This window comes from Amphibalanus amphitrite, unplaced genomic scaffold (assembly GCF_019059575.1).
Source record: "Amphibalanus amphitrite isolate SeventyFive unplaced genomic scaffold, NRLGWU_Aamphi_draft 001011F_arrow, whole genome shotgun sequence".
Classification (NCBI taxonomy): domain Eukaryota; kingdom Metazoa; phylum Arthropoda; class Thecostraca; order Balanomorpha; family Balanidae; genus Amphibalanus; species Amphibalanus amphitrite.
The window spans coordinates 8,821-34,981 of record NW_024882505.1 but is presented as its reverse complement, the minus strand read 5'-3'; the positions used below and the strand labels follow the sequence as shown (position 1 = coordinate 34,981).

General features: G+C 50.1%; 1 protein-coding gene across 6 annotated transcripts in view; it reads right to left on the bottom strand.

Annotated features, from left to right (window-relative positions):
* Positions 1-17,263, bottom strand: part of LOC122369144 (protein TANC2-like) — a 143,340-nt gene extending 126,077 nt beyond the window's left edge. For 2 of the 6 annotated variants that reach the window (XM_043343608.1, XM_043343614.1), the window contains exons 1-2: positions 17,090-17,263; positions 8,724-8,755 (exon numbers count right to left, since the gene is read on the bottom strand). The gene's annotated coding sequence lies outside the window, so the exon portion shown is untranslated. Of the gene's footprint in view, positions 1-5,679; positions 5,809-8,723; positions 8,756-17,089 lie in introns of those variants that run through there. The other 4 variants (XM_043343615.1, XM_043343606.1, XM_043343612.1 and 1 more) reach the window with 4 other exon arrangements.
* Between the last annotated feature and the right edge of the window lie 8,898 nt (positions 17,264-26,161).

Genomic DNA, 26,161 nt, shown 5'->3' with positions numbered 1-26,161 from the left:
CAGGTCAAGGTCAGGTCAGCACCCCCAGGTCATGAAGTTGGTCGAAAGAGGTCATGTCGCATATCATTCGATCCGGCAGGTCTTCCTGAGTCCATTGGTGGCTTTCTCGACTCGCTAGCTCAATTTGATCGGGAGTTATTGACGAAAAACTAATATGACCTTGATGACGTCATAAATGACGTCACGGAAGGTCAACATTGCAAAAGTGACGCATCTAACCTTGCAAGGAGTGCATCAAATCACGATTCTGTGTGCTTGAGATAGTTGGAGATCGTTCCCTGCGCCAGAATAGCAGTTTGAATTTTTCCCCATTGACTTATAATGGTGAGGTCACGAAAATGACCTGACCTCATATGACCTTTAGGAAAAATCCGAGATATACAAGTTGTGAGACTCATAATGGATACTAGATCCTGCAAGTTTCATTTCCCTGTGACATCTCCTCTGGCAGTGAGGGCGTTGCGAAGTTGCGACATCTGAAGACCGTGCAGAGGTTCACTTATGACGTCATAGGTCAGTGACCTGACCTGACCCAAAAATGCGGTTGGTGTCAAAAGATGCGGCTTGGATCAAAGGTCAGGTATGCCAAGTTTCAGCTTTCTATCGCCAGCGTGTTTGGAGCTATCGCGAAAAAACCCTATGGGGGGGGGGGGCGGCACCCGCCCCCCCCTCGGCCGGCGGCGTAATCGCCAATTGTATTACACGAATCGGCCAACCAATAGCTTGCCTCCTGAGTGACGTCAGCGTGGCGTCATACTTTCGGTCCTCGCCCTGGTGGCGTCTATTGAAGCTAGGTTTTAAGTTATTGACATTTAAGCTACATGGGGTATATTATCGCCGTGGCGAAGTGGTTAGAGTAACGGACTGGTGATTCAGAGGTAGGTGGTTCGAATCCACTCGGCGACTTCGATTTTCGTGTCATCTGTCATCTGTCATTGTGCGTTTTTTATACATTTGTAACGGCGTGCACCTAAGAAATCAGACGTAGGCATTCTTCTAATGAATATGTTGCATAAGATAGATATTTGCAGTCCAACCGATTGGTTCGGTTTCGGTATTTTCCAATGGTCTTTGTTTGTATTTGGTTTGGTAGCGGTGTTCTGATTTTCTGTGATTGACATCACTAATGCATAGTGCATACTATGCGAACGTAGCCAATGGAAAGACAAATGGTGCTGGGCGATGGCCATTCATTGATCAATATTTCTCACTGCCAATGGGTGATAGAACGCAGCATTGACAGGGGCGGCGCTGACCTTTTGAAAGTAGGTGGGCACTTAGCAAGGTAAAGTACCTAAAAGTAGCGAAACCTAAGATGAAAAGTAAAAATCGCACGCTGGTAAGCAGGCTATTAGATAGCTTTTCGTGTAAGAATCACCATGCACAAAAAAGTTCGGCATAGCTGTTAGCGTAATCACGGGACGAGATAATCAGTTTCCAGCCGTCAGAGCGTCATCTATAGGAGCTATGCCCTAACTATAACTTTTACATTTCAGACGCCAGGGGGATACCTAAGTCCTCTTTCTTGGAATCTAGTTAAAGTCAAAAGATTTATATTAGACGTTTATGAAGATAACTTGGGACTGGTTGTTAAGTTGCATGCTCACGGCGGGCTGTCATCAATTTATCTCTATACATGTCTTATCTGATCGATGAAATAATACAGGAATCCGTTGTCATTCGAGTGTGTTTCATAATAGCTCTTCCGACTTTGACGAATATCGACAGTGCCGTAACAAAATTGGTAGTTCAGGTATAGACTGCAACTGCAGTTCTTTTGCAACTTATTCTTTAATCAGATGAACACTTGTCAGAGATTTATTGGGCGTACGATATTGGCGTGCGAACGTAGGGGCCAAAAATGCGCGTCTACGACCGACTTCTTTTTAAGAGAAAAGAACCGCTAAAGCAAGAATCGATCCACCGACCTGTCGTCCATCACACCGAGACTCTAACCACTCGGCTACGGCGACACATACATGCCTGATAGCCATATACAATGCAAAAATAGTCTCAACTCAAATCTAGCCTCAATGCATGCATTGTCGCGGCGGATGGCTATGACGTCGCACTAGAGATGTCGCTAGTTGATGGGCCGATTCGTGTAATACAATTGGCGAATACGCCGGCCGGCGAGGGTTAAACCTGTCCATATTCATAAGTCATCTACAAATCTAGTAAAATGCCAAAACGTTTAGCCTTTAATAATCTGACAATAATACAAGATGTTTTCTCTCCTAAACAGGTTTTGATTCCATGGTCGTTTATTAAAACTTTTTTTTATAACATTTATTTCGTTCATATACGCACATATGATGTATAGGTACACGTACATCGTGAATCACATGTCACTCATGTATATGGATGCTTGCACATATTGGGCATGTCACAATGCGAGCGCACCAAACGTTCACAAAACTCGCCCCGCCCCGCATCGCCCCGCGAATCCCACATGTACTCGTTCTCGCTGGGGCGATGCCCCAGGCCGCCGGCCGGGCCCGCGACCCGTCACCCTGATAGGGTGGCGAGCCGCGCGCCCGGCCGGCCGGCCGACCCTTAATAGGGCCGGCCTCCGGTTAGCCGGGTTGGGTTAGGGGCGGGCGGGACACGCTATGCAACAGAGGCGTTTCTTAGAGAAAGCGGGCATGTGAGAGTATGTGTTTGTGTGTGATGTTTGTGTTGTGTGTATAGGTGTGTGTGTGGGGGGGTGGGTGTGTGGGTGTGTTTGCATTTGTGTGTGTGTGTATAGGTGCGTGTGTGTGGGTGTGTGGGTGTGTGTGCGTGCGTGCGTGCGTGCGTGGGCCGGAAGCTCCGGGGATGCCGCGGCGACCTTGTTTTCTCAATTAGTTGCTTTGCAGAATTTGTGCGAGTGTTCCCCACTTAATCTGAAATTCGTTCAGTTTGTCCTTTGACTTATATCGATTGTATTCTTTTTGCGCTTCCATCTTCAGCGTATTTAGCATGAAATTGAGAGAAGGGGCGCTTTTATTCAATCGGGCCCTGTGTACGACGTATTTACAAACTGTTATGACAATGATATCTATGCTTTGCATATCGTTAAGAAAGAACCAGTTTGTTATGTTCACGTATATAGCTTTGTTATATCTTTGCTTTATGTGTGATAAGACTTCTTTGATAAATATTTTAACTTTTGGACAGAACCATAAGAGGTGAACTAGTGTTTCGATCGGTTCTCGACAGAAGGAACATTCGCTTGACGGCTCTATTTTCATTAGATGTAGCGATTTGTTTGTTGGAAATAAGCGTGTAACTATTCTATAATGAAAATACATAAAATAAGTGGACATGGTGGCAAGTAATACATTTTTTGTCGTTCCTATGATGTGACTACCGGTATCTCGTACCCACTTTTCTTTAATCCTCCGGTCGGCTGATATGTGTTTTTGGGTAAGGGATTGAACAAATACGTTGTATGCATACTTCGAAAATTTTTGTTCATTCATCACCAATTTTATTTTGAAAGGTATGTTTGGATTGTCAATTGTTATTTTTTCACCGGACCGCAAACAATTTGGGAGGCTACGTACTAAACCCTCGTAGCAGAGAAAGGACATTTTAATTTGATAACTATTTTCTATTTCTTCTCTAGAATACAATTTTTCGGTTGTTTTGTCAAACAAATCGCAAATAAAACGAAGTCCTTTCCTTTCCCATGCAGTGATGATGGTTTTGGAAAATTTAGTATGATCCGAGAACCAGATTGTTTCCGATAAAATTTCTTCTGCGGTTGGTTTATAAACTGTAGCCAGTCTCATAAGTGCGTTTATGATATCTTTGTAGAAAGTGTTAGTTATCTTGGATTTTTCCACAGACAGTTTTTCTTTCCCGTAAGTGAGCAATCTTGTCGCATCGGGTATCTGTGTGTACGCCACATGTGTCCATTCAGCTTTAGATATCATTAACCGTTTCAGCCATGCTAGTTTCATGCTATCGATGAATGCCTTAACATCTACCATCTTCAGTCCATCGCGTTCATACCTTTGGATGAGTTTGGTGCGTTTTATTTTATCCCCTTTGTTACACCATATGAAGTTGTAAAGAAGGGTTTCAATCTCTTTTATCTGTTGGGCAGGGGGATTTGGCAGTGCCATAAATATGTGTACTAGCTTGGATATTAGTAAGGCTTTAATTATGCATATTTTCCCTATTGGGGTGAGATTTCTTCTTTTCCATTGTTCGATATCTCTGTTAATATTATGAATTTTTTCCTCCAAGTTTCGCTGCGTAATATTGTCAGTATTGTTGCTAAAATAAATCCCAAGAATTTTGAGTTCCTTTACTACCTTTATATGGCACCTGGAAGATAGTTGGTCTGTTGTTAATGTTCCTATTGGTAGACATGACGTTTTGTCTAGATTTACTTTTAGTCCTGATAGTTTAGCGAACGTTTATTAAAACTTAACATGCATAGCCATCAGTTTACTTTTTGACATTTCCTTAGGTAAGACAACCAATATCAATTCAGCTTTCTTGTTTTAAACATATCCAGCAACTAAGGGCACTTGTACAAAACAATGTACCGAACCCCATGTATACAATTCCGCAATAATCAGCACCTCTGACCCGTGCCCACCCCTGCGTAAAACACGGTCCTCCGTTGTGTAACCCTCTGGGAGATCGGGTTCCCTCGCAGGCGAGGCGCGGCCGGCGGCGCCCGACCCGTGTACTTGGCACGCTTCAGACTGCCGGACACGGCTCTCAGTGCAGCTGGCTCGACCCTGCACCCACACAACATCACCCCGGCGGCGGCACGGGGGCACCTTGAACGCCGGCCGGCGGCCGCGGCCACAGCAATCGCCACCTCTGCGTCGTTTTCGTCACCGCGCGGCCCGATGTCCGTTGCGCGGCGGCCGTTTAATTGATGGTGATGTCACGAGGCGTCAGAGCGCCGGAGCAGCTGCCGGGCCCCGGCGCGACCTGTCATTCGGCGGCGGCCGACACGCATCTCACGCAGGGCTCCAAGGCCACCCCCGCTGCAACGTCTGATCGGACGCAATCCGTGCACAAAACACGACCCCCGCGGGGTTGCAGGAGAGCGGGGGAGCCAACACCCGCACCCGCCTCGTACCGTTTCACCGCACATCGCACAGAAGCCGCCGCGCTAAAAGCGGCGCCTCTGGTCGGCCAGAAACAACGACAGGCAATGGACGAGGACAAGTGCGCGTTGCGGGGTGACTGAGCGGCTGCGAGGAGTTCAGGGCAGCCGCCGCGCCGCCAATCTCAGCCCCAATTCGCTCCACCCCACCCCGCACCGCGCCTCCACCGGGGTGGGTGACGGCGGCGCGGCCGGGTTCTGCTCACAGACCGCGCCGCCATCAACGCGGCTGCAAAAACCGACTAAAATCGCGCATTAATCACGCGGTTGCAGCAATATTTACCCGGCAGTGGACGCCGTTTGGCTGCTTCCACCATCTCGATAGCTGTGCGTGAAACACCGCGACGAAACACGCCCGAGTGCAAAACGGTGTGTGTGGCGCGTCACCCAGCGATAAACGGACCGCTCACCGAGAAACTGCTCTGATGAAACGTTTTGTACCGCACTGAAAGCTTTTGTGCTCGGCGCAGTTCCGAAGGTTCAACAAATGGTGGCACTTGGGATGGAGTGTAACCACAAAGGGCATCGTTCCGGGATCAATTTCTGTAAAACGGAACACTCACCCGTTCAAATGGAGGCGGCCGAGCACAAAACACAAAACACTGCAGCACCGATCACCCCACTTTGGCAGCACGTGTTGGCAGTTCACCGTCTAGGACAGACGTCACTGGTTAAAGCTCCAGCTCACCGGACAACCAGCTGACCGAGCCCGCCCTCAGCTGAGTTGAGACGGGCTGACGGCAGCCAACTGAGACGGCATCAGCTGATCGTCTGGCCGGTGCCCAGTCAGCGCAGAAAGGGACGCACTCGTGACCAGCCGCACTGTGGGGCGACAGACAGACACTGTGGGCTAGACACTGGCAGAGGCGTGGCACGCGTCGCCACCCCCGCTCAGGAATGTGCTCTAATCAGGACATGGCGAGCGTCGGAATGGTCCATCATTCTGTCTGCCGCCCCGGCCCCCGCACCGCCCGGCGACAGGCAGACAGAGGCGCCGCCAAGGACCGCCGCGATCGCCAACTCCTGGCACCGGGGAGCCGAGCAGACGGGGAGACCCGGACCGAACAGACGGGGAGACCCGGACCGAACAGACGGGGAGAGCCGGACCGAGCAGACGGGGAGAGCCGGACCGGACAGACATGGGCGGCCCTGGTGGCTTCTCAGTCAGAGGCATGACCATGAGTGATCTGCCCTGTGGCTCGCTCTCACGCCCGTCAGATGTGATTCCCTGGATTCGTTCGGGGGTCTGAAAGGCTCGCAGTGAAGTAACGGATTTCGGCGTTAGTTTTTACAGCTGAACTAACGCTGTCATTTCAGGACTCTTCTGTCATCTCTCAGAGGCCAACGTACTAGATTGCCTCCACATACTTTTTTTAAGACTATTTTTAGAGAGGGTAAAAACGATCGTATACGATCGGTTTTTTAACTTCAACAAAAACGCCACCACCCCGAGTGGAGTGGCGCGCCATCCGTGGACAGCCGGCACCGGAGACCGCCTGTCGCTCGTCCGTAAAGCATTAGGCTATCAGACAGGGTTTGTGCAGGCCGGCCTGTTGTTTGAAAACATGCCGCGGGTGCAGGCGGCGTGTCGATGTGGCCGCCTGCTGCCGGCTGCCGACAATCGGCGCCGCCCGCAGCTAAGTGCGCCGCATTGTCCGACGGCGCTCCCCAGCCCAACCCCATCACATCCCGGCCCGCCAGCCCTCCGGACAGGCCAGGCACCCTGGCCGCCAGCCAACAGCCGACGCATCGCTCAACAATGCCGGCCGGTTGCATGCCGGCCGCGCTGCCGACCCCCGCGGACAGCGAGGACCCAGACCGATGGAGGAACACCCCCGACCGCCGGCACGCCGTCTCGACCACCGCTGGCCGCCGTCCACGAAAACCGCGACACGGCCAGTTAGCACTGTTCAGCAGCATTCCGCATCGCGTCGCGGCGCGGCGGATTGCTTGCAGCTGTCGTCCACGTGGCGCGAGCCGTCTGATCCGCCGCTGGAGTCGTCGCATCGGCCGGCTCGCGCCGCGGCGCGGCACGGCACACGTGGTGATGGAGCGTTTCCGGCCGCGTGGCTGGCCTGCAGACGCACCTGGGTCGAGCTCCTCTAACCGCGCCATCAGTTCGGGGATCTCTGATGGCCCTCCCAGGTCGCCGTTGCAGAGGGTGTCGGGCAGAGGTGACCGCGCGGACCGAGTCGATATTCGGGGTATAAATAGCCGCCGGCCATGTGGGCGGCGGGGGAGGGAGGGGCGAGTTTTGGCCGTCGTGTCGGGATCAGCTGGCCGCACGACCCAACCCGCTCCCAGACGGAGGTAGCGGCCAACCGCGCGCTGTAACATCGCCAGCCGAGCCAGCTCGGACCCCCAGCAGAGCATTCTGGTCAGCTCGGACCCCGCCAGAGGCAGTCTGGTCAGCTCGGACCCCGCCAGAGACAGTCCAGGTCAAATCAGACTTCCAGAGGTATCACGGACCAGCAGGATCCTGCTAAAATGAGCTACAAAAATGGATCGCGACTGCGTACCCTAAGAAGAGAATCCCAATTTGTTCACTTCTTCCAAGCATTCCTGAGGATTAGTTATAAAGCGTGCTCTCGTTGGCTTTAGAGCCGTCTCCGGAAACAGCCGGCAGACTGAAACTGAACACGAGCTAAGCCACCAAACACGATGTTTTAGATCCACTCGTCACTTTCCTCGTAGCTTACAAATAACAAAAACATACAGAAAAACCACGATCAACGCACTTCTTACGACGAATCATGGTAGTTGGCTTATGAGCTAAGTCGGGATAGAACACGGGAGGGTTGACGGAATGCGTCAGGCAAAACCACCACAGTTCTTCAAACACGTATTTTGTTTCAATGTTTGGGATAGCCTCAGCTTTCCCAAACATTGAATAGCAAATTAAATAGCTTTCCCAAACATTGAAACATTCCCCTGCGATAGCATGTTTGGGATGGGATATCGATTATGATGTAGTCTTCTTCTTTATTTATTTAGATAAATTCAAAAATTGCGTTGCATATTTTCAGGAACTGAAAGCCGCAGCAATAATATTGGATATAAAAAAGACGGAATACAAAATAGGCAAGATGATCGCAGGCTCCGAAATACCTTTATAAGTTTTATTTTTATCACGGACAACACATCTTTCAGATTCAGGTATTTATCCAGCATTTATATGAAATACAATTAATTAAAAAGACCATATTTTATAAATCTGATCCCAGAAGACGCGTTACTTCTCACCACTGACCAAATCGCTACCGGTTGAGTCAGCGGACCCATCTGTTCACCCCTGGTGCCGTCTGTAAAAGTGCTGGCCGGGTAAATGTTTGGCGATGGCGGGTGGGCGCCTCCTGCGCTCAGGGAGTGGTGGCCCTGCGACTATATCACGCGCTTTCGTCACCGGAATGGCGGCCGGCCGCCGGCTTATCAACACGACTCCGGCGCGGGGAACAAATAAACCCGTCCTATTCTGGCCGTGATCGCTGGCGTGACTCACGTGCGCCGTTCACGGGATTAGAGCGAAGGGGTCGGTTCGGCCCCGGGTCACCTGTCTAATGTCTATGGAATGAGTGGGTAGTTGTTGGGGTGGAATTGTTGGACTTACCCATGCTCTCTCTCCGCCGGACCTCTGGGGACCTGCAAAAGAGAGAACACAGCTAAATCGTAGCCCGGTTTAAGCCCAGTACTTTTCAGCCCTAAAGTTAATTATAATAATTGTTAAATTAACTGTAATAAAATTAACCCGCGCCCTGCTAGGGGGGTGTTTGAACACCCCCCCTTGTGGTTTTTCGCGAATATCTCAAAAACGGCGGCGCGGAGCGCCGCCGTTTTTGGTACACCTTATCATACATCAATTCTACACATGTTGCGAAAATTTCAGACCAAGGTCATTCAAGGTCAGGTCACCAGGTCACTTGAAGTGACCTCACCTCATAAAAAGTTTCAATGTCTGTCATAGCTACACCGAGTGACCGATCGCTTTGAAACTTTCAGCGATCGCTAAGAGCCATAGCATGTACAAAATGTATATCTCAGAATTTTGATATCGATGACGTAAGGTCAGGTCAATTTTGCGACCTCCCCATTATAAGTCAATGGGAGAAAATTGAAATGCGCCTCTTTTGGACGAAAGACATTATAAACACTCCCAAACACTGAATTACAAGTGTTTTAGACACACTGAACATGAAAATGGTGTGCGTGACCCCTGTTTATGCCCTGAGGTCATCTTAGGTCACGAATGGTATCTAACAGTTTTTCGCAAATAACTTTTGATAGAGGCATGCTAGAGCGATGAAAACGCCTTAGATGTGTTCAGCTCGACGATACGGATCGACTGATATGCAACATGACCCTTTCCGGTCAGGTCATGACCTTGACCTGAGGTCAAATTTTCAAGTTGACCTTTCAAGGTCAAGTTATAGTTCATTCGATGCGTCTTGACGAGAGGAACACGATGCCGGTAAAAGTAAGCTCGTACAAGGCTTGGGTCAAAAGTTATTGCAGAAAAACTGTTTCCGAAAAAATCGGCTATTTTTGCAGTTTTTGCGCCCTGCAGGCAAAACCGTTGACGTTAGGTCAAATCTGAGAGAATTACTCAGAAAGGGCGTTAATAGGGCTATCGAATGCGCTTTTCCGCGGCGCTGTAGGTCTATTGGTTCCCGAGTTATGCGTTGGCTTCTTGGAAATTGTCGACATTCGACCTGGAAATCGGCGAAATTTTGCCTTCAATGACCTCTGGTGACTTGACCTTTGACCTGACCAAAAAATTGACCGAAGTGATTTCCTCATTATTTTTGACGCTCTTTCGAACGCCGCCTTCCGCGTATCGCTACGTGGCCCAGGAGCCGAGTTAGAAGGGGGGACCCCCCCAGCAGGGCGTGGAAATCCAGGACCCCCAGCCGGGCGCGGGTTAATTATAAACGAAATAAAATCAATGATCATAACAATAATGATATTAATAATACATAAATGAAAACAATTATAATTATTATAATGATAATGAAAATAATTTAGATCCCAACATCACGACATAACTTATGTTCACGATCGAAAATCAGTCGTTTTTGGAATCCCGTTGATTGCATCGAAATGTACATACATTCGATGTAAAAAGGATTAATTGATGGGTAACTAACATTCAGTTTTACCTGCTAAATATTCCTGAATAAAATTGTTTAGCTTTCAGCTAGACGACACTGATTTCCCGTACGTAACGTTAAGTATGACCTTTTTGCTGACATTCGTCATCCGTCATTGTGGTCCGTCATCCGTCATCCGTCATTCGTCATCCGTCATTCTTTATCCGTTATTGTGGTCACACCAAATTCATTTGGAGGCTTATACATGCATAAGTGTGTCCACAGTCCAGAAAGGTGGCGTTATTCACGTCCTAAAGTGTTTCTCCAAATTACAAAGACTTGGATTTTGATTATTTAATACGTTGTTTTAAAATCATTTAAAACCATCTTATAAAATGGCAAGCTGATGTTTTCAGATTTACCAGATAAACATCTGTATTAAGTTGCGCTCATTGCTCATTTTTTCGATGTTGAACTTAATAGTATTTTCAGGCATCTACATATTTAACCCTCGCCCGACGAGGGGGGTTGATGCAACCCCCCTAAGTTTTTCGCAAATAACGTAAAAACGGCGGCGCGTAACGCCGCCAAATTTGGTATACCCTCTGGGGCAACATTTTCGCACCTTTTCCGAAAATTTGAGGTCCCAGTCTTTTCAGGTCAGGTCACCAGGTCACAAAAACCGGTACAAGGTCAGGGGAAAATTGGACTAGCTTAGCGGCAACTGAATTCCAGAGCTCACTAAAACTGGTAATAAAGTATATCATTCGATGCGCACGGACGTCCTGAGTTCACTGGTGCTTTTATTTTTACTCTATCTTTACATAGGTAAAAAGGTATCAGCGAAAACCTTTTAACACGTTTTAGCAAAATTTTTGAACTCATACCCCTAAAACCCCCCTAAATATTGACTTAGAGTCACCAAACTTTCACAGGGGCGAGATCTCCTATGGACCCACCTACCCTGTAAATTTGGCGTTTCTAAGTGCCATAGGAGCCAATCGCGAGGGGGGTCGTACCCCCTCGCCGTCCGTGTTATGGAAAAGGCCCTCGCCTTGGCGAGGGTTAATCGTTTAATAAGGTTCATTTTGAGAAACCCATAAAGACTATATCAATGTTTTCAAACAGCGTTCCTTCTGCGTGTTTGGCGTCCTTTGCAATTTTCGGTCGAACTATACACAAGTGCCGTGTAATCATGGTGGAGCAGACTGCCTGCCATCCCAAGCCGTCACAGCCCTCGTGGCTCGTTACCGTGCTCCACGGTACGCGGTCGTGGGAACTAGGGCAGAGACCACATGGTAGAGATTAGCGTGTGCTGGCAAGGGGCAGACAGCCAACTGAGTCTGCCCACCTACAGGCTTGTCTAAAATTGAGTTTGAGCATATTGGTATGCTGTTCTCACAATTCGTCCTCAGTGTATGGCAACTTCTGTTTATTCGCTTTTCGTAAGGACGCGAAATAGATACACGATGATTGTTTATTTGAAATGGTTGCTTCCCCACAATGCTTGACGATCTGAACTATGATGTGGTGCATTTGTGGTCCCCACTTGATATACCTGACCTTACCTAACCCGACCTGACCTGACCTAGCCCTCCACCAACCAAATAAAGGCATCCATCCATCAGTCACCCATCGAACTCAGTTGGTCACCTCCACCGTAAAAACACTACCGGGCGTGTGCAGGTGTGCCATTTGTCACTCAACGACCAAATCTCGAACGTGCCTGCTCGAGTTTGTCGCGTGCCTCATTACTATTTCAGTCACGGATGGGGACGGGAGGGGAGGGATGGACTCTGTGTCGTCACCACGCGGCTGATTACACGGCGTGAGTACACACACGCGCTGTTGGCGGAGCCGTGATGACGCCCGGCACGTGCGCAGCTCGCTGCTCGCTGATTGTCACCGGACCTGAGAGAGCAGCTGTTACCGTCGGAAGAAGTCGTCTGTCGCAACGAAACGACCCGGGCGCCGCGCCGGGGAGGGGAGGAGAGGCAAATGATCTTGGACATCCAATCTATACATCTCTTTCTCCTCTCTCTTCCTCTCCTACAGGCTCTTATACAGGCTCCCAGTCTCTCTCTCTTCACTCTTCTCTCACTCTCTACCCCTCCCCCTCTCTCTCTCTCGTCGACCGGAAGTGGCCATTTCCGGTGGCCGGCTGATCACACGCGGCCGGCGCGGGATCTGTCGGAGCGCCGACGGTAGGCCAAACTCCCGGTGCAGCCAACGTCACTGCCATCCGGAGCTCTAGCATCTGACGCAGAGCTGTGACATGTCGCCAGATACAGCAGTGACTGAGGACTGGAGACTGAGTGGCTGAGTCCGTGACGGCACGGTAGCGATTCCGGGGCTCCGACAGATTACGTGCTACTTCTACAGGCCAACACATCCGGCTTATCTGTCCCGTATGATTAATGAAGCTCGTTAACCGAGCGGGCTAGTTAAGCTCCGTGTCTGAGAGTGGGGAACGGTTGAACGGCCTGGGTACCAAAGGGTAAATGAGGGCGAAACTGTAATATCACTGATTGCGAAGAAAAGGAAGCAATTTACATGTGATTTCTTTCAATGCGCCTTTTTTAGAGACACATAGACAAGTTATCCCGCGCCCCACTGGGGGGGGGGGCTATTCATAGCCCCCTCCCGTTTTTCTGTGTAACCTCTGCGCTCATGATAGTAAAAATAAAACCTGGATTCTCACGTTGTGTTTTATAAAAAAAGACGTTCCTTTCGGCTTTTATTGACTTTAGCCAAAGGAGGTTAGTCAAAGTGTGGCCGCAAGTGACAAGGCCCAACAGTCGAATGTCCGGGGGCTCTGCCCGCTCCGGCCCGGCCACGGCTCGGCCGGCACACAATGTTACACGTCACACATGTACGTCATATCACGGGGCCAATAAGGATTAAGGAAGGGATTACCATATTAGGAATTAAAGCTGGGCGGTCGGCAAGGAGGCTAATTGAGAGGACAGGGAAGTTACTTCGTTACATTCTGTAATAACTTCCAAACCGCTTGACGTATCGACGCCAAACTTTCGGTACCTTCGGCTGCATCAATTTGACACCTTCTGTCAAAATTTGAACTTCGTAGCTACCATAGCTCGGCCGAAAATGACGTCAGAGTGACGTAATGTTCGGCCGATTTCGACGCAAAACATTGAACCACGGCAATCGCTCCCAAGGGCTCAGTTTTTAAGCTAGATCCAATTTCTTTGCATGAGAGGACTCAAAATAGACTGCGCTATCAAACTGCCATCTCGGATTTTCGAAATTTTGAAAATTTTGAAAATTTTATATAATAAAATTCAAAATTTACATTTTTACATTTTTTTTCAAAAAGTTTTTGACTTTTCAAAAAAAAAAACGGAATATATGTGATAGAACGCGTTAATATGACTAACTCTAGCAATTTTTAGCTAAATATCTTCAAAAATGTCCAAGTTATACGCATTATTGCAAAAAATTCACAATTATTTATTTTTCAAATCAATTTTTCACCACGTATTTGACATCGTACGCCAATTTAAATAGCACCATCGTGTTCCTGAGCTCAAACTGCATCCATTAGACACCTTTTCTGTTGAAAAATTATAACTTAAAAATTTGACCTTTTTTGACCTGAAAGTAACCTGACCTAAGCTAAATTCAACTCAAAATGACCTCGAATGACACAGACGAAATCAAATCGAAATTTTTGGCCTAAATGGACTATAAAACATGTGTCACGTGACCGACGCATGATATAATATTTTCGTGACCTGTGATGACCTGACCTTGACCTGAAAATCAAAGGGCAAGTTTGGTACCCTCAGGGTATCTAGAGCATCTACCAAAAATGAGGCTGATCTGACTTGTAAGACGGCGGCCAGAGCCCAAAACGTGAACAAGCCAAAATGCTAATAATTTTTACTTTGACCTGACCTGTGACGTCATCGGTGACCTCGAGGTCAATGAAATTAGGTTTCGCTCGACAGTTTATGGCCGGGGCTATCAGACGCCGTTTGAATTTTGACGATCGGCCCAGTAGTTTCGGAGTTAGGAGGGGGGGGGGCTATGAATATCCCCCCCCCCCAGTAGGGCGTGTTATACGCAGACCCCAGTGGGGCGCGGGTTATCTTTAGTTTTTCTTTTGTTGTAGCAAATGCATGATTTTTAGGAACCGAGCAAGTCTCTTGCGACGGAAAATGGAAAGCCTTATTCCTTATTTGCTAGGTTTTTATCACAAATGTATAGATTAGGCAATAGGCATGCCTTTATGTCACAATTAAAAATAATGAAGAAGAGAAATATTACGAAGGCCTTAGAAAGTGTTTATTTTTGCATGCATAGGTATTCCGGACAACCATGAATTAGATATTTTTCACTCCAATTAGCTGATCGAAAGATGTTTACATATGCCAATACATTGGTCAGATTGTTGACCTGACCCGAAAACTGTAATGCGTCATTCCGATTCAATTCGTAGGCATTTTAGCCCCCATTTTTCTTATTCGGCTGCACATTGGAGCAGAAACGCCATGATATGGAAGGTAGGAAATGATTTAATACGAACTCATTCCATCACAAAGTGATTTTAAAAAGCTGAAAACATTAACTGAAAGTGAAAATGGCACCAACTTTAGAACAGACAGTCACGTCCGTGGTTCCATCCGTCGCTTGGACGTGCACAAATTCCACCCCATGCAACAAGCTTAAATTAAGCTTTATCAAACTCGTAAATGACTTGCGTGTCCCATTGCGTCTCTTTGCACGGAGAAGTCTGGGTGACGGAAGCCTTTGCATAACCAGTAGGAACCCAGCATAAACAGTAGGTACTTTTACCTTAGCTTTCATTCAAATACGAAAAATTGGTAAAAGCTTAGAACACTTCTAAAATGTCCCACGGTTGAATAAATGCTCTAAAATTAAACTACACCTTAAATTTTGAGCTACCATAACCCTCGCCGGACCTATTGGTTTTCTACGTACCGAGGGGGGGGGGGGGGGAGTTGATTGGTACGACCCCCTTCGCCGTTTCGCCCCTAATGAAGCTAGAACCTCACGAAAAAAACGAACATGTGCGCCGTTACAAGACGCAGCGATTGATACCCGATTTTCTCAGGTCAACCGGTGACCTCTGAGGTCAGGTCAAGTGGACCAGCCACGGATTTGGTCTTTGGTAAATAACTTCGAAAAAAATGACCACAGAGTCGCAATTATGGCATCAGCATGCTTGCCTAGCACAGACGCGTCGAATGGTATACATTGTGTTCGGGTGAGGTAAAATTCAGGTGTTGACCTCGGGTCAAGGTCAGATCAGAACCCTTCAGGTAACGAAGCTGGTCGGAAGAGGTCATAGCGCATATATTCGATTCGGCAGGCCTTTCCGAGTCCATTGGTGGCTTTTCCGACGACTCTCTAGCTCAATTTAATCGGGAGTTATTAATGAAAAACTCTTATGACCTCAGTGACGTCATAAATGACGTAAGCAAGGTCAACAATGCAAATTGAAGCATAGGACCAGGCATGCAAGGTCTCCTTGCAATGAGTGCACACAATCACGATTACATGTGCTTGAGATAGTTTTATTCCCGCGCCAAAATAACAGTCTCGATATTTCCCCCATCGACTTATAATGGTGAGGTCACTTGACCGACCTGACCTCAGGTGATTCTTGGAGAAAGCTGAGATTTACAAGTTGTGAAACCTCTAAAGGATGCAAGTTTCATCTCCCTGTGAAAGTTTCTCTGGCACTGAGGACGTTGCGCAGTTGCAACATCTCAGTACCATGCAGAGGTTCACTTATGACGTCATAGGTCAGTGACCTGACTTGACTTGAAAATGCGGTTGTCATATGATCCGGCTTGAATCAATGGTCAGATATACCAAGTTTTCGCTTTCTGTCACCGGCGTGCTCTAAGTTATCACGAAAAAAAATCAGGGGCGGCACTTGCCCCCTCGGCCGGCTAGGTATAAAGTTACACATTTTTCAGCAACCAGTATCAATTAACTCTGGTGTATAAGGTTGACCCGTCCAACATCGTTATCTCAGCTACCTTGGCTGGCTTGACCCCCATTTCAGTCCAGTGACGTCAGAGGCTCGCCAGTTTCGCCGTCACGCGGCCTATCACTGACCACGGCTGACGTGATAGGCTGACACGACGACCACCGCAGAGCTAGCAGCTGACGTCACGCGCGTACGACATATCAGCATCAATCACCAGCCGACAGACGCCTAACGTGTTAGGGCGGGTCGAACAGAAATGAGAGATAGGAACTGCTCGTCATTGTCTTTCGACTGAAAGAGATGATATACGGCTTAGGTATATTTAAGTCCAAAGCAAATGTCGACAAACTGCATCTCTCTATGGCTATGTCCGAATAGAGGAAGTATTCTAATTTTTGAAAAGAGAAGAGGGCGATGCTTCAAAAAAGAAAGTCCTTCTCGAGTGCATTTCGACGAATATCAGGAGCGACCCGAGAAGCGCTCTTCCCAGCGCTCGACTCAGCACCAGTTTTGAGTTCGCCACACCAGAAATGAATGAAGTGGAGTCAGCGTAGACAACAACGGTAAGATAAGAACCGGTGGAACATCTCCCTACCTCGCTGATCCGTCTCGGTCTACCCGAGCGCCGCGGGCGATCCATCTGACCCGTCAGTCGCGCACACCGGACGTGCCAGCACCAATCGAGCCCGGCGCACACATGTCACTGGCACTCAGCTCAGCGAGACATGCCATTCCACGCCGCCTACGGAGGCTGAGCCGTGACGCCGGGTAGGTCAGAATGGCACACAGGTCACCATGGGATCGGTAACTGTCCACTGTCCAGAAACATTGTCGGTGCTCGGTCATGGATTGATATTCGCCATAGGACAGGTAGAAAGAGGGGGGGGGGGAGCGATATGGACTCACCTCAGCCCATGCTCCTCAGCACATCCGGTGAGCCGTCGACAGGTTCGCAGGACGCAATGTCGCTCTGCGTCGACCCTTTGACCAGCCTATCCTGTTGCCAGGCTTTTTGCGACACTCGGCGGCGACGGCGGCCGACGCGGCCCTGTCGACGGCGGCGGTGCTCCCAACGGAATGGAGCGCGTCGGCGGCGACGCAGCCGACGGGGCGGGGCGGGCCGGACGCTCCAGCTGACCGCAGCCGGCGGCGGCGCCTCTGCACCACCCGCAACACGAGGCGCTGCAGGTAACCCGATACGACCGGAGGAAACTGGAAGCGGAGGAAATGGACAGTGACATGGGTTTTCAGACGGATTCAGGTGGCAGGTGCTGTAACTTATAGCCCGCGCCCCGCTGGGCTATACAGCCATACGCGCCCTGCTGCTGGGGGGGGCAGATTCTGCCCCCCCGTCTAACTTCCGAACCGATGGTCGTAGAAAGACGGGAAAAACGGCAATCGAAAGCTCTCAACAAGGCGGATCTTAAGAGCCCAATTTTTTTTGCTTAAGTAGGTCAGAGGTCAGGTCAAGGTCAGGTCAAGGGTACAAAATGCAAGTTTCTACAGTATCGGCCTTGCACCGTAGTTGCCGAAGAATGGACTGAGACTGATTGCCCAAAACGTGTTCTTAGACTACCAAGACAATATAATTTGCATACAATGTCATTCAAAGGTCAAGGTCAAGATCAAGTCAGGTCAGGTCAGGTCACCAAAAACAAAATATAGAAATGGGCATGTGCGACACATGTTTTATGGGCCATTTTACTCATAGAATTCAATAGACACACTCAATAAGTGATATGGACCACCTCTGGATGAATTTCAGGTCGAGGTCAGGTCAAGGTCAGGTCAAGTGAGGTCAAATTTTGAAGTTGGTTGCTAACGCCTAAAAAGGTGTCTATCTGATGCAGTTTTTCACGGCGAATCGAATGGTGCTATTTTTGTTTCCGTACGAGGTCTAGAGCTTCCAAAAAATCATTTTTTCAAAAATTTTGTGTGTGGTGACGTCATAAAACTTTGAATAACTCCCACATTTTTGAAACCGATTCTTCTAAAAATTGGTGTGTAGGTGCACATAGACCACTTCTCTGACATATATTCCGTATTTTTCTATACACTCAAAATTTTGGATTTTATAATTATTTTTCAAAAAAAGTCAGTTTTTTTTTAGAAAAAAATTGGGCCAAATCCAAAATTTTCAAAAAAAAAACGAGATAGCAATTTGATAGACAAAGTAGAATCACGTATAACCTTTCTTTGTTACGTCTTGATTCCTTTAAAACTGAAGATGTTAGCGACGTTTGAAATTTTGCCGTTTTTGAGGCGAAAATGGCGAACATGACGTCACTAAAACGTCAATTTCTCAAAAAAAAAATCCGGACAGATTTCGCTCAAATTTTCAGGGAACGTGTTAAATTGATGTATGATAAGGTACTGTAAGTTTGACGTCGCTGCTGTAACGCGTTTAGAAGTTATTGGCGAAAAACGGGAGGAGGGGCGGATTCTGCCCCCCCCTCCCCCAGCGGGGCGCGGGTTAACCCTCGCCGGCACAGGCCATTTTGCGTCCTTCAACGGCACAAGGGGGGAGGTACAACCCCCCTCGCGTTTGGCCAATGATCGAGCTAGAGCTTCGCGGAAAAAACGAGCGTATTGCCCGTCACGAGAGGAAGCCAATGATACCCAATTTTAAGGTCCTAGGTCATCGGGTGACCTTCCAGGTCAGGTCAATGACCCGAAAACCGGGAAAATCGGGACTTGTTAGAAAGTCGTAAAGTGTGGCTGCTAATATGATGTATATGATAGATCTGGCATGTGGATTGTGGATAGTCACTTGAGTGGATGATGAACTGCGATGTCACAACAGAGGTCAGCCTCAGCCAATCAGAAAACACTTTCGTGAATCGTAAGGAAAGGCATGTTTATTTGTGAATATTCGAGTTTTTATGAAGACATGTCGTATATATATATGCAGTCACAGGAACCTCCCTGTTTCTTGGACCTATGACGTCACAGGAAGGTCAAATAAGGTCAAATTGTACCGGTTTACAACGAAAAACAATTTGTTACATAAAAGTGAATTTACTCACGTAAAGGATCATATTCAGTCAGGAAGAGGTTGCTATAAATCATAAATATTACTCCTGACTGATTTCAAGCATAAATGCCGAAAATATTGTGATGTCATAAGAATAGTCGCTGCAATTCCAGTCATTCAAATGGCTATATCTCTGTCAGTTTTAGAGATACATTGTTAATTTTTGGCATGTGTAAGGCACGTAAAGGGTTCTCTGACATATTTTTTTTCTGAAAAATGTCCCCAAATTTTAAAAATATTCCAAGAAAGCTAAACTTTGAGATAGAAAACTCCTAGATCTAGGGATTTTTACATTTTGAAAATTTAGAGATTTTGAGAGGAGAGGATGCTCTTGTTTGCCATGCTTTTTTATACCTACGGTCCAATTTTGGAGTCGCTAAGTTGAAACTCTGATTATCTGCGATTTTTCTCCGGGAACAACCTTTTCGACGAAAAATCGCCGAACATGACCTCAGCTGGACCTCTAAAGCTCTTGACCTGAGATGACCTGGGACCTATTTTTTTCAGGAGTTGTGTAAAATTGATGTCCGGAGCGGTACTGAAAGTTTAAGTCGAAATTCGCAGCCGTTTCTGAGTTATCTGCGAAAAACCATAGGGGGGGGGGGATCATATGGTTGGTGTTCGTGAGAATCGTTCAGTTCACCCGTTCGATGCGGAAATGTTCGTGCGTGCTCGTGATCGTTCACTCGTTTTCGTACTCGTTCTCTCTCGTCACCCGGAGGACCATAAAGTTATTGTTCATATATGAAAAAGTCTATTCTTGATTGAAACGGAAACGATTAAAATGCACAAAATACGGCGGTCACAAATGCGGTTCACTGAATCGTTCTCGTAGGGCCACGTCGGCCGCGTCGTACGTAAGGCCACGTCGGCCACGTCGTGCACCGGGCCGTCGCGCACCGGTGGAGTCCCGTCGAAGACTGTCAGGCCTCCGTCCCGTCTCAGCCCTCGTGGTACGCACAACACGTGGGCATGAGAACCAGGACAGGGGCCAGATGACACATATGTGAGCGGCGTGGCGCGGCGGACCGACCGCCGCGCTCCGAGCGCCGGCCGTCTTTGCGAAGATATCAAAAAATGCCTATTTGCTCGCTAACATAGCCTATTTGGTTTTTCGCGATCATCCGCGAAAAATCCAACAACTAGCGAGCAATCGTTCAAGCGTCCCGTACGCACGCACACACTCGTAACGATCCGTTCGACATGCGCGATATACATACACTCACATACAATGCACATTACGCACATACACAATGTCTGCCTGAGGCAGGGATTATCCCCGCCAACAATCACCCAGTCATAAAACTGGTGACGGCGCGTTCTCGGCAGCCGGGTGCCGTCACACACTGACGCATGTCGTAAACTACACACGCTGGGCCGAGAGGCATTGGCGGCAGTGACATTACCGTCACATGGCCGACACACAACAAACACCCATCACACAATGTACAACACGACACACATTACGTTACCGAAGCGGCGAAGCGAACAAACGCGGACGTACAATAGCACTAACACGGTGCGTATCATAAACTAACATAACACTGCTAAGGTCGTAAACTACTAGCGCGTCCAAGAACTGTCACACGGCTCACAGCTGATAGCTAATGGCTGAACAGTGAACACTCAACACAAATGACCATTCGCAGCGGACAGAATGAGCGGCTCACTCTCTCACGCACACACACACACACGTTAGCACCGCGAATGGTGGGCGCAGGAAACACTAATAAATGCTCCGATCTCCACACTGCTCGCCGGCGGCACAGTGCGGTCGTAGACGACTCACTTTAGCCGTCCCCCGTGCCGCACATTATCTCTCCGAGTCCGTTTACTGTTCGTCGCCGTCGCACTCGAGACGGTAGAGACGAGAGACTGGCCGCCTGTAACGACCAGTGGCAGTCGTCGCATCCACGGCGCGGATACGACCGCCTACACCGGGGTCATACACTCCGCTCGTCCCATCGGCCGGTGTCCACGCGGTACGTCTCCGTCGGTCAGTCGCACTAGTTCGCCAACCTTGACCTCGGTCGTGTCCATGATCGACATGCAGTGTGCGGTCGGCGTGCGCGGGGAGACACTCTCGCCGCCGGCGTCGCCAGGGGCGATCCTGCGGCTGCGTGTTCTTCCGCTTCCAGCGACGGCTACCGACTCTGAGCAGGCCGCCGGAGTCCATGAGGCAGGACGAGAAGTCACTGCCGTTTACGACCGGCTCCGCTCGCTCGGTGACGCACGCTGTCACTCTCGTCTCGTCGTCGGAGAGGGCGGCCGGGCCGGACCGCGCAGCTGGACCTCGTATCCACGGTCCGCCGGGGGCGAGGTCCGTCCCCGGGCCACCTCTGCTGAAGATGTCGGCCGGGCCCGGCGGCTCGGCTGCGTGACACCACTGGGTCGTCTCTGATGATTCCTGGTGTGAAGGTCAGCGACTGCACTCGTTTTATCACTGACACGAACGTGATTGACAACGTGTTCACCATCGAGCACCGAGCGTTCCGACGCCCGCCCGGTCAACGTCCATCCCAACAGCGTCCTTACGGCGCACAGCGTTCCCGTCGGTCCCTCGATCACTTCCCGCGGCACAATAAGTTCGATGACGTCGGTTCCCAGGAGCACCTCCACTGGGCCGTGGGTGGCGCTGGGGAGATCCAGGTCGGCAAGGTGCGGCCATTTCTCCTTTGCTACTGTGCAGTCCATGGCCTTGGCTGACACGTTTAACGTCGGCGTCGTTTGGGCGTTTCGTATACGGTGTGCCCTGCCGTCGTCGCCCACAGCCTCGACGGCGAAGGATACGCGTCGTGACGTCGTCGTTTGGGTCCCACTCAGCGTACTCAGCACCAATTTGTCGGTGGGCCCCGAGATGCCGAGCCGGTCACACAGGTCGTCGGTGATCAGTGTGATCTGACTCCCGAGATCCAGGAGCGCGTTCGTGGTGCGGCTACCTGCCGGCCCATTTACGGTGATGGGCACCACCTGCAGGAGAACATCACTGCGAGGCTCGGCCGATGCGGTGCCGACATGTTTGGGCAGATGACGGCGTACCATCATCGGAATCGCGCAGCGGAAACACTCGTCCTCCATTGTGTAACAGCGTGTGATGACGCCTGCCGCAGTGCTCCGCGTCACATCGTGCATCACTGGGACACGTGGCGCTGATGTGATCGCGACCCAGGCAGTTAAAGCACAGTCCGTTTCTGCCGACGAACTCTGCCTTCTCACTCACAGTCAGCGCGAGAAATTCGTCACAGTGCTGGAGCTCGTGTGTTTGCTGACACATGGCACACCAGTCGCTGTTCCCGTCCGCTGATGACTTTATGGCGGCTGTCCTCTCCCGCTTTACAGCCGCCGGCGTGGGCCGCGCCGACGCGGTGGTAAACACGCGTCTCGGGCGGCACTCAGCGTCATTAGCCTCGACCTTCGGCAGCTGCTTGGTGGTCACGTTCAAGGCCAACCGACCAGCTGACACATGACGGCGAAGCCATTCGTCGAGATCGACGAGCGTCGGACGAGTGATGCCGTTTTCCACCATGTGCTCGCCCCACCTCCAGGCGAGGGAGGCTGGTAGCTTCCCAGTCACAGTGGTGACGTTCGTGGCGGCGGCAAGGTCGTGCTCGTAGTGCAAACACTGTAGGACGCTCACCGCGGTGTGGAGCTCACGAGACAGCTCTGTCAGCGCTGACAGATCGCCATCTTTCACCGGCCGCGCTGTGAGGAGTCTCTTCATCGTGGCGTGTATCACACGGGACGGGTCACCAAACTCTCGCTCCACCTCACACAGGGCGGTGCTGTATAGACTGGCGTCGCAGAGCATGCCCCGCACAGACTCCTTTGCCGGCCCCGTCAGGTGAGTCTGCAGGTAGGTTAGCCGTTCCACGTCGGTGAGATCAGCGCGGTCGTGCACCAGCGCTTTGAAGAGGGCTATCCACCGCGGCCACTCGATGGCAGAGCCGCCGAACTTCTCCAGCGTGATGCGCGGCAGATGTGGGACCGCTCTGGTATCGTCACGGGACGGGTGCTGCAGCCGCACCGCAGGTGGAGGCAGGGTGCCGACAGGAGCCGTATCCACTGGCGGCACATGCAGCTGAGACTGAGCCAGCCACTGTCGGGTGCGCGTGGTTGACTCGTCCGTTTGTCGAGACACGCCCACCAGTGCCGGTGGCTCAGTTGCAACCACCGGAAGACCAGCGACGGATGGTGCAGCGGAAGAACGAGGGTGCTGCGAACCCCGCTCCTCCTGCTCCAGCAGCTCCAGCTCCAGCTGACGGCACTCAGCTTCATCCTTCGCCGCCTGTGCCTCCAGGGCTGCCTGCGCCTCTGCCTGCTCCGCCCGCACCTCCGCCTCCCGTCGGGCCTGCTCCGCGTCCGCCTCCGCCAGACGCCGGGCCAGCTCAACCTTGGCGGCGGCGGCGCGCTGGGCCTGTTCCGCCTGGAGCTGGCTAAGTGCAGCCCGGCGGCGGGCTTCACTGAGACCGGAGGACGCCGTGCTGAAGCTCGCCTCGCTCCTCGTGTGATACGAGCTTCGGCGGCTTTGATGTGATTTCGCATCACTGGCATGTCGTGACCGCTTGTCAGACATTGTACTCACAGTTCACAACACCGCGTCGTCACTGTAAATCCATCACACTAGTTCACTGATATCCGGCCCGGAGGACCAGAATGTTCGTGAGAATCGTTCAGTTCACCCGTTCGATGCGGAAATGTTCGTGCGTGCTCGTGATCGTTCACCTCGTTTTCGTACTCGTTCTCTCTCGTCACCCGGAGGACCATAAAGTTATTGTTCATATATGAAAAAGTCTATTCTTGATTGAAACGGAAACGATTAAAATGCACAAAATACGGCGGTCACAAATGCGGTTCACTGAATCGTTCTCGTAGGGCCACGTCGGCCGCGTCGTACGTAAGGCCACGTCGGCCACGTCGTGCACCGGGCCGTCGCGCACCGGTGGAGTCCCGTCGAAGACTGTCAGGCCCCCGTCCCGTCTCAGCCCTCGTGGTACGCACAACACGTGGGCATGAGAACCAGGACAGGGGCCAGATGACACATATGTGAGCGGCGTGGCGCGGCGGACCGACCGCCGCGCTCCGAGCGCCGGCCGTCTTTGCGAAGATATCAAAAATGCCTATTTGCTCGCTAACAGTTGGCATGTGTAGCCTTTGGGCTCTCCCAACGTGTCGCAGATTAAGTCAAAAGTTATTACCGAAAAACATGTTTCGCAAAAACGGCTATTTTTTTAGTTTTGCCTCTGGAGGCTACCGTTGACCTAAGGTCAAATCTGAGAACATTACTCAGAAAGGACTGTTAAAGGGACATCGAATGCGCTTTTCCGCGGCGCTGTAGCTCTACATATTGGTTCCCGGGTTAGCCGTTGGCAGTTTCCAAAATTGTTGAAATAGGCTAAGTTTGACCTTTGATGACCTCTGGTGACCTGACCTTTGACCTGACCTAAAAAAATGACCGAAGTGCTTCCGTCGTTATTTTGATTGCTCTTTCTCTTTCGATTGCCGCTTACGCGTGTCGCTACGTGGCTCAGGAGCCGAGTTAGACTGGGCAGGGGGAGGGATTGAAAACGCCCTTCCCCCCTCCCAGCACGACACGGAAAACACAGACCACCAGTACGGCGCGGGTTATCTTTATGCCTATGACGGTGCCTGGAAAGATTTTTTTCGGCCATTTGACCCCCCCCCCCAAGAAAAAAAAACGTCGGACTTGATCCGCCAATGGGCTGAAGCACACGTTTAGAAGCGAAGACGACGAGAGCGCCTCTATGTAGAACGGACGAGGGACGACCGTAGCGCCGGTATGTGGAACGGGCGAGGAAGGCGCTGGCAGTGCCTCTACGTCAAACAGACGAGGGAGCGATGGTGGCGCCACCGCTCCGGGGGCTGCCCCGTAGCAGAAGCTGCTCGTGAAAAACAGAGGCTCATCATTGGTCTAAACCTGCTTATATTATACCTTAAAGCAATAGAATTAACGATATCATCTAAGATCATCGCCCAGGTCAAGTCGCTCCTCTGTTTGCGGCTCTTTCGTTTTCAGAGGGTTTGGCTTGGCCCTGAAGGACATGACACATCCCAAATAGGTATCCAGAGTTCTTTCTAACTGCTAGCCTGCAAATAACATCAAGCAATCCGATCCGAGTCGCTAGAGGGCTCCGTTTTCGTCCGTGCTGAGGTTTCATGCATCCTCTCTAAACCCACTACAGCCCATCTGCAATCTGCATTTATGATCACATTCTCCTAGTTACGGGCAGTCACACACTACGATGCATTGACAGCGAGGCATTACGTAAGACATTTTTTTTTTTGGCAAAAATTTGAAGGTCCGCTCTCTCAGCGGCACCCATTCCCAGAGGGTCGCTTCAGTCTGTGAACGACCTGTTGTTCCTGGATATCTTACAGATCACACTTTTTCCTATGTGTAATATAACATGGTGTCAGTAGGACGATGATGGCGCCAGTATGACAACGGGACCTAATCCAATCCATGGGCTGCATTAGAGGTCATTAATTAGTTTGAATGCTTGCATGTGTTAATGCACCTCAAAATGGACAGTGTTACTAAATGACGTCACCTAAGTAGGTACGGGGACCCGCAGTTGCTACTGTACAGCGCTCCTGAGTAAATTGTCCCAGCACCCTCACAGGGAACAACGATAAGCTGTCAGAGGGTACGCACAGAAAACCTCAGCTGCTGTTGTACAGGGACCGGCAGACGATATCAATGTTATCGGTTGTTACTGGACAGTACAGACGGCTAGAGTTGGGGTTCGTATACAAAAGCAACTGCGGGTCCCCGTACCAGTTACCATGAAAGCAAATTTATTGCGTGCAGGTTTAGGGGGTTTTTCAAGCAGCAGTAATAACACAGTATGCTCAACAGTGAGGTGTGCTAGTTGTATACGGCTACTCGTACCTTAAAATTAGCATTTATACAGCCAGTTATTTAG